Raw genomic sequence first — 13,186 nt, forward strand, 5'->3', positions numbered from 1 at the left:
GGTTGAATTTAAATTTTTCCTAACTCATCAACTGATCATTCTCATATTTAGCTTAGTTTTCTTCTATGAATGTTCTTATTTGCTAGTTTTCATATATATATATATATATATAACATATATATATATAACATATATATATATATAACATATATATATATATAATGAAGGTGTTTTGATTATATAAATACTTAAAACAAATGTGTTATATTGTACATTAGGGGTAGCTAACCTCTTTTACCACTGAGAAGTAGCTTTTGTAATCACAAAGGTACTCCTGACATAGTCATAGGTATGGGCTTTGTTACCTTACAATATTTAAAGGATAGATTGGAGAAAAATAGAAAAATTTGGATATAATTTAATTTGGAAAGATCTTTCAGAGTCCATTGTCTCTCATGCTTTATCTTCCCCTCCAATTTCCCCCCCCTTCGTTCTGCCCCTCCTGCTATTTTCTTCTTTTTTTTTAAGATTTTATTTTTATTTATTTATGAGAGACAGAGGGAGAGAGAGAGGGAGAGAGAGAGAGAGAGAAGCAGAGGGAGAAGCAGGCTCCCAAGGAGCAGGGAGCCCGATGCAGGACTCAATCCCAGGACCCTGGGATCATGACCTGAGCTGAAGGCAGATGCTTAACCATCTGAGCCACCCAGGCGCCCTCTTCTTCTTTTTTTTTTTTAAACATATAATGTATTATTTGTTTGAAAGGTACAGATCTGTGATTCAACAGTCTTGCACAATTCACAGCGCTCACCATAGCACATACCCTCCCCAGTGTCTATCACCCAGCCACCCCATCCCTAGAGGGGAGGGGAGGTGGGAGGATAGGTTAGTCTGGTGATGGGTATTAAAGAGGGCACGTTCTGCATGGAGCACTGGGTGTTATACGCAAACAATGAATCATGGAACGCTACATCAGAAACTAATGGTGATTAACATAACATAATAATAAAAAAAGGAAGAAAAAGAAAAGATCTTTCAGTTGGGGTAAATAGAAGACTACAAAAATTTAATTTACTTTCTCATTTAAAATGAGGGGGAATTTGAGGAAAGTATTGTACTGCTAAAATGTGAATTTATATTTTAGGGTGCACATTATGTTTCAAGATGTGCGTATTTCATGGGCCCAACCATGACTTCGGGTCAGCAACCACTTTTTCAGTGGACATGGAGGAGTGAAGTCCTAGAAATGCCACCGCTATTACACTTCCTCCTCTTTTACATCCTTCTCCTCCTTCTAAGGAAAAACTGAAAAAAGATATTTGTGAAGCACCCTAACAAGTGCTATTTATGAATGTTGCATTATGCAAAAATAATGAAAGTGTTTCTGTATAAAAACATTATGGACATACTAGATACATTTTGTGAATTATTCTGTTTTTTTAAGCCATAAATATAAGAATACAAATTCACTAGCTTTTTGAAAAGTTATAAAACTGTGTAGAATTCATTAGAGAATTTAATGTCGGGAATTAGATTACCATTTAGGGATTCAGAGTTTAGAATAATCCATAAATAACTAAATTACCCTTCACACAGTATTTTCATGGGGTGACAGCAATCTTTTTACACTTCTAACATGTTCATAAAGATACTGCACCAAAGATCATTTTGCAATACAGCATATGAATAGTTAAATCTTGACTCCTAGAGTTAATATTTAATATTTCTTATTATTACTGTCAGTAATTTCCGGCAGTAGGAAAGAGCCAATCATTTACTGCTTGCTTCAAGCCTATCAAGCTTTCTCGGCCAAATTAATAGTGTCACTTTTGGACAACACCGATCTTATTCATAGGTCTTACCTTGGTTCCTGTGAAAAGCCTATTAATATACATCCCTTCAATGCATCAAAAATCCTATTCTCATTTTCTGAGTCCACAAAAGTTTCTGGGTGTTTTTCATGAAGTTGTCTATTGTGCAAGTATGTTTCATACTTTCAAGAATTAGAAATCTATTACTTTATCCATTAATTCATTTAAGAATTCTTTTAATATCTACTTTATATGTTGCATTGCACAAGGCAAAAGGAAACATTGAAGACATATAATAGTAATAGATGACCTAACTGACAAGCATTTTAAAAATCCAGTTAAGGAGAGAAGACATATAAATAGTCTGCAATCTAAGTACAGCAAGTATCTGATCATAAATATGGTCAATATATTTGAAAAAAATTAAAAAATTAAATATAGAGCTGACGCAGCTGTAAAGGAGATTTTATAAAAGGATTTGACAAAATTTAGTCCATTGATTTCAACAATTTTAGGTATCTAGTGTTTATTAATTGGAATTGATCCTTACCCCCACTGCCTTAGCTGTCTAGGATTTGTAGAATACCCTATTTTCTTTCTACCATTGTGTTTTAGGAATCCAGGGAAAATTACATATGCCTGGCAGTTGAATATGCTGAAACCAGATTTGCTAATCAGATATGGCTACATTCCAAACACATTCACTTGACACTTACCCTGCAGGCCTATAACTTACAGCTTTCCCAGGTGACTGACATTCAGGATGTAATTGGTCCTAATATTATTTATTGTTAAATGTGGCTATATGAACAGAATAACACAGAAATAAACTTATTTTTTAAAGGTCTACTTTAAGTGGTACTTAGATGAATATGCAAATAAAACCATTGTCTTTGTAGGCAACTTAGCTTTGAATTTCTATACTTAAATCTGCAAATTAAGACTGTTTTGCAATCCTATAGTATCCTTCTTTCCATTAGAAATATGCCTGAAGGCTGCCAAGTGATTGGAACATCTAATATGACTAATAAATAATAGATGTTCCTATTGACTATAGTTAATGTGGACCTAGTCCTCCTTCAGGATATGGAAAAACATTCAATTATTAATTTTAAAATGACATTCAATAAATAGTCTTTTAAGTTTAATCAGTTAATTTTAAAAGATCTATTGTTAAAAGATTATATTATTTTCTAATTTTTTATACTTGTCTCAAATAACTCATTATCTCCTTGTCTGTAAGTCTGCAATTTCCTAAAGGCTAGGTATTCTATGTTCCTTGAAATGATACCAACATTTTTAGAATTTTACAGATTGTAAGCATTTGGGTATTGTATATATTTTTATATTTGGCATCTTTGCATTTTGTTTTGTCAGAAAGTTGAATTACTTCTTCCTGAGCTAGAGATTTTGATATTAAGAAAAAGTTTACAATTTACTCCTATTTGTGATTTTGCAGTTTGATTTCCAGGGTACCCTGTATGTTAGATACATATGACTGAAAAAAACATTTATTTTGTAATTACCATATGTTTTTTTAAAATAAGGCTAACAGTCCCATGACAATCACTACTACTAACACCATGTAATTTGCAAGCTTAAATACCTTCACTAGCTCTCCTTGCACATAAAATTAATCCCTTCTGATTGTCAACATCCTCCCTATATTCCCTGTACTCCCAGGTTTATTACTAAAATTTCTTACTTCATTCCAGCAAAACAGCAATGATTCCTATTGTTCAAATGGTCTGCATTTCCCTGTTTGTGATATGGCTCACAGTATCCCTTCTCCATTGTCCACATGCCAAAACACAAGTTCCTCTTCTATTTCATGAGAACTGTTTGCCCCTAACTCGATTCTACATTACTCTATGGGCTTTATGTTTGTTAAATCATTTAATCCTCAAAGAAACTGATGAAATAATTACTACCCTTCTCATTTTATGGATGAGGAAACTGAGGCACAGTGAGGTTAAGAACTAGTTGTCAGTCACCCAGTCGGTTAGTGGCTGTCTTAGTCTGTTTGGGCTGCTACAATAAAAATACTATAGATGGGGGGGGGCAGTTCTAAACATTTATTTCTCATAGTTCTGGCGGCTGGGAAGTCCAAGGTTAAGGTGCAAGCTGACTGTTCCTGGTTCATAGATGGCCTTCTTATTATGTCCGCGGATGGCAGAAGGGGCAAGAAAGCTCTCTGGGGTCTCCTTTATGAGGATGCTGATCCTATTTATGAGAGCTCTACCTTCATGACCTAATCACCTCCTAAAGGCTACAACTCCTAATAGTTTCATATTGCAGAGGCAGGATGAATTTTGGAGGGATACAAATATTCAGTCCATAACAGTGGCAGAATTAATATTTGCACCCAAAGTAAATTTCCAGAATCTATGTTCTTAACTACTACCATATTGCTAACTACTTGTTCCAGCTTAAGAGTAATCTTTTTAGTAAGCATCCTAACACCTTATGGACAAAAAGTACTTCTCTTTTCACTGCAGTATTTATACCCTTTGGATTTCTATTTTTGCTTTTATAACAGCTAAGATTTTATTATAATAATATGTGTATGTGAAATAAACTAGTCGAATATTTCAACTCTTTTGTAATCAAATATTACCAGTATTTAAAATTTGAAAATCATTGGGGCACCTGGGTGGCTCAGTCAGTTGAGCATCATCCCACTCCTGATTTCAGCTCAGGTCACGATCTCAGGATCATGAGATGGAGCTCCGCCTCTGTGGCTGCGCTGGGCACGAAGCCTGCTTAAGATTCTTTCCTGCTCCTTCTGCCCCTCCTCCACTCATATGGGCAATAAACAAATAAATAAATAAATAAATAAATAAATAAATAAATAAATAGAATTTGAATGTCATTTCTGGGACCCTATCTCTTACCCACAAATACTCTTTCAGCTATGTTAATTTTTTTAAAAAATAAAACAGCTTTATAAGGCTGCTTAAATAAAATGGAATATAAAATAAAAGCAGATGAAATTGTGCTTAAAAAAGCATTATTAGGGAGCTCCTGGGTGGCTCAGTCATTGTGCGTCTGCCTTCGGCTCGGGTCACTATCCTGGGGTCCTGGTATCCAGCCCCGTGTTAGGCTCCCTGCTCCGTGGGAGGCCTGTTTCTCCCTCTCCCACTTCCCCTGCTTGTGTTCCTCTCTCGCTCTCTCTCTGTGTCAAATAAATGAATAGAATATTTTGAAAAAATTAAAAAAAAGCATTATTAGATAAAAAGTCTCAAAAGTAATGTTCTTTTATCATGAGAGTTTAGTAATAGAAGTTATGAAATAGACTGAAATATTTCCTTGACTTTGATCAAAACTGCAATTTTGACCAAACTCACATGTAGGTGTCTTCTAATATTTGCTCATTTCTACATTTGTTCATTTGTCCGTGTTTTGTAATTTTAGGTATTTAGTACATATTTTCCAATTTTTTTTCTGAACTCTGGAAATTAGGGCAGACTGCTTCTCCAGATTTTTCAGAGACTCATTGAATTTGTTTTTTTCCTGCTTCAAATCAGAATCAACTTTTCTGCTTCAAGTCAGAATCAGCTCGCATTTCTTGAAATTTCTGAAGCTGACATAGAGATTTAGGTACCAGGAATGGTTGCTGGTTGCACACAGATTTTTTTTTTAATTGGTAGTATGAAATTGATTGTTTGGCACTAGTTGGGACTGAGAGCAATTAAAAATCCAGCAAGTATTACATAATTAGAATTTGGCAACATATAGCATGCAATAATAAAACAAATCATAATGTATAGTCATCTGGAATTAAAGGACACAATTAAGGAAAGACTTTGACAGATCAAGTGGCCATTGATTAAAACTAGTAATAAAACAATAACAATGTCATAACACAACTATTTGTAGAGGATGGGAGTGTAAGGATTGGAGGTAGATTAGATGCCTCTAATATTTATAGATTACCAGAAGAAAGAGAAAGACAAATCGAACACCTACAATTTAATCTCAAGGCACAAATTACATTCTAGGAACTTCTATAACTCTCTTAACTCATTCAGTCATAGTGCCAAGGCAGCCAAACTTCATATGAAAAGACTGAATTGGTTTGTTGCCAATTTGCAATCTTAGTAGGCTTTACAGTCTCACAAGGTTTTAAAAATTAAATTGAGGTGCTTAATAAAAGATAAAGGGAGATACTAAAAATTGGAATCCGGGCTTCTGGTAATTCCCCTCCCAGTCCCCTTAGGGGATCCTCACCTCAACAACTGGTACCTTGTTATTCGGGAATGGTTTCTTGCATTTGTTGAAGTTTGTGCAATAACTTAATGTAAGCAAATTGCATGTGAAGAAAAACCATTTTCCCTCTTTCCTAAAATCTCCCTTCCTAACCTTCCTTTTCTAATATTGCTCATTACTTCTGTACACAAAACTAGAGTCAGGACCTCAAGTCTCTGTGGTCAAATTATAAAGTCAAGAACAAAGCTAGATGGCTTGCCTCACAAAAGTATTTCAAGACATTTAAATAAGCAAAATTTGAACAAATACATGTGGGAATGGAGAGCAGAGAAGAACATAATTTTATTTTATTTATTTTATATTTTTAAAGATTTATTTATTTGACAGAGGGAGACACCCCAAGAAAGGGAACACAAGCAAGGGGAGAGGGAGAGGGAGAAGCAGGCTTCCCACTGAGCAGGGAGCCCGATGTGGGGCTCGATCCCAGGACCCTGGGATCATGACCTGAGCCGAAGGCAGACGCTTAATGACTGAGCCACCCAGGCACCCCAAGAACATAATTTTAGATGGAGGTCAATTTATAGATGTGGTTAGACTACATGTCATTCCATATTTAAATACATTAGAACATTATTATAATGGGGATAATGATAACAATTATAGCTAACATTTATTGAATATTCCTGCAGGGCACTGTGTTTTTTTTTAATAATTGTTTTTACTTTACATAAAACTTACTTATTATGGTATAGAGTTTATTAAGCTTTGACAAATGCAGTCATGTAACTACCACCTCACTTAAGATACAGATCAATTTTAATATCATCCAAAAATCCCTCACAATTCTCCTTTATAATCAGTCCACCCCCTCACTCCCAACTCAAGGTGACTGTCCATTGTTTCCATAGGCTTGCTTTTTCCAAAATGTCAGATAAATGTTATCATACAATGCATAGGGTTTTGAGTCTGGCTTAACTTAGCATAATAAATTTTGCTATGCTTATATTTGTCATGTTAAATAAACTTAGCATCTATCAATATGTAGTTCCTTCCTATTCTGAGTATTATTCATTATATGGATTACCAATTTTTTTAAAATGTCTTCACCAGTTGAAGGACACATGGTTTGTTTCCAGCTTTTGACAATTATGAGTAAAACTACTAACAGTTACGTACAAGTTTTTGTGAACACAGTTTTTACTTCTCTCAGTTAAATACTTAGGAGTGGGATTTCTACAGCATACTGTAAATATATGCTTAATAAGAAATTATAAAACTGGGCACCTGGGAGGCTCAGTTGGTTAAGCATCTGCCTTCGGCTCAGGTCGTGATTCCGGGGTCCTGGGGTCGAGTCCCAAGTCAGGGTCCCTGCTCAGTGGGGAATCTACTTCTCTGCCCCTCCCCTGGATCATGCATTCTCTCTCTCTCTCTCTCTCTCAAGTAAATACATAAATAAAATCTTAAAAAAAGGAAACTGTAAAACTGTTTCCATTTAATGTAATTGCTGATATGGTTGGATTTAGGTCTATTATTTTATTAGTTTTTACTGTTTCCCTCTCCCCACTTTTTTCAGTCCCTCTGTTCCCCTTTCTTGTCATATTTGGATTATTTAAATATTTTCTAGTATTCAATTTTAATTTGTCAATTGGATTTTAGACTATATCTCTTTGTATTTTGTGTGGGTGTGTGTGTGTGTGTGTGTGTGTGTGTGTGTGTGATTATTATAGATTGTTACATCTAATCCTTCACTGTCTACCTGGAATTTATATTTACCACTGCAAACAAATATATAAACCTACAACCATATAAGCCCCTTTATCCTCCCCACATTGTTATAGTTGACATATGTAGTACATCTATATACACTGAAAATGCAGTAGACAATTTTGTAACTTTTGTTTCACCAGTAATATATATATTTAAAAAAATTAATAGTAGAAATATATTGTGTTTACATATGTAGTTGTCATTTCTGTTGCTTTCATCCTGAATTTCCAACTTTCCCTCTGATCATTTTTATTTAGCCCAAAGAATTTAGATTAGTATTTCTTTGAGAGAAGGTATGCCGTTGACAAATTCTTTTAGTTTTTATGCTTCTGAAAATAACTTTTTAAAAAAGATTTTATTTGAGAGAGAGAGCACACATGCACACACAAGAAGGGGTGAGGGGGAGAGGGAAAGGGAGAAGGAGGCTTAGCAGGGAGCGTGGGCTGGATCCTAGGACTCAGGGATCATGACCTGAGCAGAAGGCAGTTGCTTAAACAACTGAGCCACCCAGGCACCCCTGAAAATATCATTTATTTACCTTTTCATACCTGAAGGATATAGAATTCTTGATTGCTACTTTTGCTACTTCTCCCCCCACCCACAACCAATTAAAGATATTGCTACATTTCATAGTTTCTGCAGGAAACTGTAGTCATTCTATTAGCTCCTCTATATGTACTATATCATTTTTTGTCTGCTTTCATTTTTTTTCTCTTATCTTTGATTTTTAGCAGTTTTTAAATGATGTATCTGGGTCAGTTTATTCTGTTTAGGGTTTTCTGAACTTCTTGAATGTGTATTTTTTTTTTTTAATTTGCAAAGTTTTGAGCCATTATCTCTTCTATTGTTCTGAACCATTTTTCTGCTCTCCAGCTAGGACTCCAGTGATGCAAATATTAGACCTTTTTAGTTTTTTTAGTCTGGTCTGATCCTCCATTTTTCTTGTTTGTCCTCCCAATTTTTCTTCTCTTTATTTTTAAGACTGGGTAATTTATATTCCTCAGTCTTCAAGTTCACCATTGCTTCCCTCTTTGGATAGGCTATTAAGCTTATCTAGCAAATATGCTATTTGAATATTATAGTTTTCAGTTCAAAAATTTTCATTTTGTTTTTTCTATAGTTTCTTTTTCTCTGCTGAGAACTCCTATCCTTCCTTTCATCTCAATATTTACATCTGTCTCCAGTTACTCGATAATAGCCACATTGAAGTTTTTGTCATCACAGGATTGGCATTTGTCGGTTCTCTTTTCCTTAGAGAATTATCAGGAGCCGAGCTGGAAAGAGCTGGGCTGCCAGGTGTCTAGGTGGCCAGTAAAACAAGCCCACATGAAGGTAACTGTCAAGTCTTTAATCACTTACTGCAATAGTGTAAGCAAGAGACCAAATGGGAGAATGCACTGGCTCCCTCATGCTCCATTCTTCCCCACAGAACAGCATCAGGTAAGGGTCAGGTGGATCAGCTCAGACATGAGGATTTGTTCACTGCTGAGGGAGTCCAAATGAAAGGCTCATGCTCTTTGTATACCTGGGAGGAGGAAGAGAAGAGCTCGGAGTGAAAAAATACTGAGTCTGAGTAAAGATGTTTTCAAAGCTTCCACCTTTCCCCTCCACATGAGATCTTGGTAGAGGCACCTGGGTCAGGCTTTGCTTTCCCCCCAATATACTCACACATTTAAGGAGGTTTCTGAATGGAGGCACCTGGGTTCACAATGCAGTACTGTGTAAGACCATGGGCTGTCAGCTCCTGAGTCCTTGATTACAAGTGCTTTCAGAGACTGTAGTGTACTTGCTTAGTGTGAGGAGGACAATTTTCCTCAATGAAACCTTCCTGATAAAGTCTTTGTAATAGGCTAGGGTTGGGCTTGACAGATCACACATAGGCTTTGGCTCAGAGCCAGTGACTCTTCAGTTTTCCTGTGTGTGTGGTAGTTTTGTTTGTTTGCCTGTTTGTTTTTTAAGGTTGAGTAATTTTTATTTGTGTCTTGGCCAAACTGAATATTGTGATGTCTCTCATACTCTTCAATTTTCTAGAGGATATTGTCTTTTGTTTTGCTTTTATTTTGCAGGCTCCCCAAATTTAAAACATTTCTTTCATAGCACCAAGTCCTAGTGGAAAGGGCCCTACCTCATTTGCCTTAATGGTTGTCTAAAACCCTGATTTGTGTGTAAGACTGTTGAATCACAGACCTGTACCTCTGAAACAAATAATACATTATATGTTTAAAAAAAAAAAGAGGATAGTAGGAAGGGAAAAATGAAGGTGGGGGGGAATCGGATGGGGAGATGAACCATGAGAGACTATGGACTCTGAGAAACAAACTGAGGGTTCTAGAGAGGAGGGGGGGATGTGTTAGCCTGGTGATGGGTATTAAAGAAGGCACGTATTGAGTGGAGCACTGGGTGTTATACACAAACAATGAATCATGGAACACTACATCAAAAACTAATGATGTAATGTATGGTGATTAACATAACATAATATAAAATTTTTAAAAAAGGAAAAAAAAATAAAAATAAAAAATAAAACCCTGATTCAACAGTGACAGGATAATGATAGACCTGAAGTTTCAGATATTGCTTGATATTATATAGAGGAAAAAAAAATCCCAAGGTATAAGAAAATATGGGTGTGGGAATATATTTAATATGTACAATCTTTTTTAAGCACCTTAAGTTTCCTTGAATGGATCTACAAAATTCTCTTTATCAGGTTTTGAGACTCTTTGTAAAAAGAAAGCCCATCCCAGATTGAGTCACTGGCAAATTCTACCAGACATTTAAGGAACAAATCATATTGATTTTTCACAATATCTTTCAGAAGATAGAAGCAGAAGGAATACTTCATAACTCCTTTTATGAAACCAGCATTATCCTAACACAAAAACCAAAGACAATGAAAGGAAAGAAGACTACAAACCAGTATCTCTCATGAATATAGATGTAAAAATCTTCAACAAAATGTTAGCAAATCAAATTCAAAGAAATATAAAGAGAATTATATACCACAACAAGTGGAATTTAGTTCAGGTACGCAAGACAGTTTAAGCACTAGAAAATCAAATAAACTAATCCATCACATCAACAGGCTAAAAAGGAAAAATCACATGATTATATCAATAGTTGCAGAAAAAGCATGTGACAAAATTTCATGACTATTCATGATAAAAACTCAAAAAACCAAGATTAGAGGGGAACTTCCACAATTTGGAAAATAATATATAAAAATTGTAGCTAATATCATACTTAATTGGGGAGAAATTAGAATTTTTTCTGCTAAGATCAGTAACAATGCAAGGTTGTTCCCTCTAACCACTCCTTTTCAACATCGTTCTGGAAGTCTTAGATAATGCAGTATGACAAGAAAAGAATAAAAGATAAACACATTGGGAAGGAAGAAATACAACCATCTTTATTCAGAAATAACAGGATCCTATACGTAGGAATTCCAAAAGAATCAACAAAAGAACTCTTGGAACTGAAAAGCAATTATAGCAATGTTGTAGAATACAAGGTTAATATATGTAAGTCCTAATATACCAGCAGTGAACAAGTGGAATCTGAAATTAAAAACACAATACCATTTATATTAGCACTCCCCACCTCCCCGCCAAATAGCTAGGTATAAATTTAACAATGTAAAAGATCTGTATGAGGGAAACTACAAAACCCTGATGAACAAAATTGAAGAACTCAATAAATGCAGAGATATTCCATGGTTCATGGATAGGATGACTCTCAAGGTGTAAGTTCTTACCAACTTGATCTACAGATTCAGTCACAGAAATTCCCAGCAAGTTTTTTTTTTTTTTGAAGATATTGACAAACCAATTCTAAAGTTACATGGTGAGGCAAAAGACCCAGAATAGCCAACACAATATCGAAGGTAGAGAACAACGAACAGTGAAACTACCCAGTTTCAAGATTCACTATAAGGCTGTAGTAATCAAGACAGTATTGTTTGGTGAAAGAATAAACAATTCAATGGAAAGACTAGAGAGCCCAATAATATACTTACATATATTCAAATAAATGTAGTCAACTAATCTTTGACAAAGGAACAAAGGTAATACAATGGGGCAGAGATTACCTCTTCCACAAACGGTGCTGGAATACCTGGATAGCCACATTAAAAAAAAAAATAGTATACAACTGGGATATGATAATACTGCATTAACATTGTTACAGTATGTTGTAAATGTTGCCTTCCCAGGCTTCTAAGAATAATTACTAGAGTATCTGTGAACTAAGGAAACCAAAATATTAAAATGTATCCATAATTATGGGAGCTAACACTAATTCCTGCAGATCCAGAAGGACCCTTTTCTCACCACTGTGAGTGCATATGCAGAAGTTACTAAAAAGAATTTTGATAGAAGTGTGATTCAAAGTAATGCCAATAAGACCCCATAATAATACCAGGCTTATTTCCAAAGTTCCTAAATTGGGTAGTATAGTTGGAAAAGACATTTTTAGGTAGAATTATTCCATTTGTTTTCTCATTCTAAATGTTTTCTCATCTATTATTATTATTATAGGTTGGGCCAAAAGTTTTCATAGATTTGAAAAAAAAAAAACTTGTAAAGTCTACTAAAGGATGATAGAGCATTGATTCCTATTATGCCCCACAGATGCCTCTCTCCAATATGTTGAAATCTTCTTTTTATATATTTTTAAGATTTTATGTATTTATTTGGGAGAGTGAGAGAGAGCATGAGCTAGGGGAAAGGCACATGGAGAGGCAGAAGCAGACTCCGCACTGAGCAGGGAGCCCTACATGGAGCTTGATTCCAGTACCCTGGGATCATGACCTGAGCAGAAGGCAGATGAGCCTTCTGCTTTAACCTACTGAGCCAGCCACGTGCCCCCCAATACGTTGAAATCTTCTGAAAAAGGTTCAGAACAATTAGGAATTTTTCCACTAGGCAGAACTTAGGGAATATCTCTTACTTTCCCTTTGCCTAGAAGAGCAGGACTAAGAAATATGTCTGCATCTACTTATAAGCTATCTTTTTTTTTTCTTTTGCTAGATGATTATGGGCTTTGAAGAAGCAATAGTTAAGAACCAGTGTCAAGATTGGGGAAATCAAGAAATGGGCAGAAGACATGAACAGATATTTCTGCAAAGAAGACATCCAAGTGGCCAGCAGACACATGAAAAAGTGCTCAACATGACTTGGCATCAGGGAAATACAAATCAAAACCACAATGAGATACCACCTCACACCAATCAGAATGGCTAAAATTAACAAGTCAGGAAATGACAGATGTTGGTGAGGATGGGGAGAAAGGGGAACCCTCCTACACTGTTGGAGGGAATGCAAGCTGGTGCAGCCACTCTGGAAAACAGTATGGAGGTTCCTCAAAAAGTTGAAAATAGAGCTACCCTACAACTCAGCAATTGCAGTACTGGATTTACTCCAAAGATACAAATGCAGTGACCTGAAGGGGCACCTGCACCTCAA

Source organism: Zalophus californianus, chromosome 2, assembly GCF_009762305.2.
Source record: "Zalophus californianus isolate mZalCal1 chromosome 2, mZalCal1.pri.v2, whole genome shotgun sequence".
Classification (NCBI taxonomy): Eukaryota; Metazoa; Chordata; class Mammalia; order Carnivora; family Otariidae; genus Zalophus; species Zalophus californianus.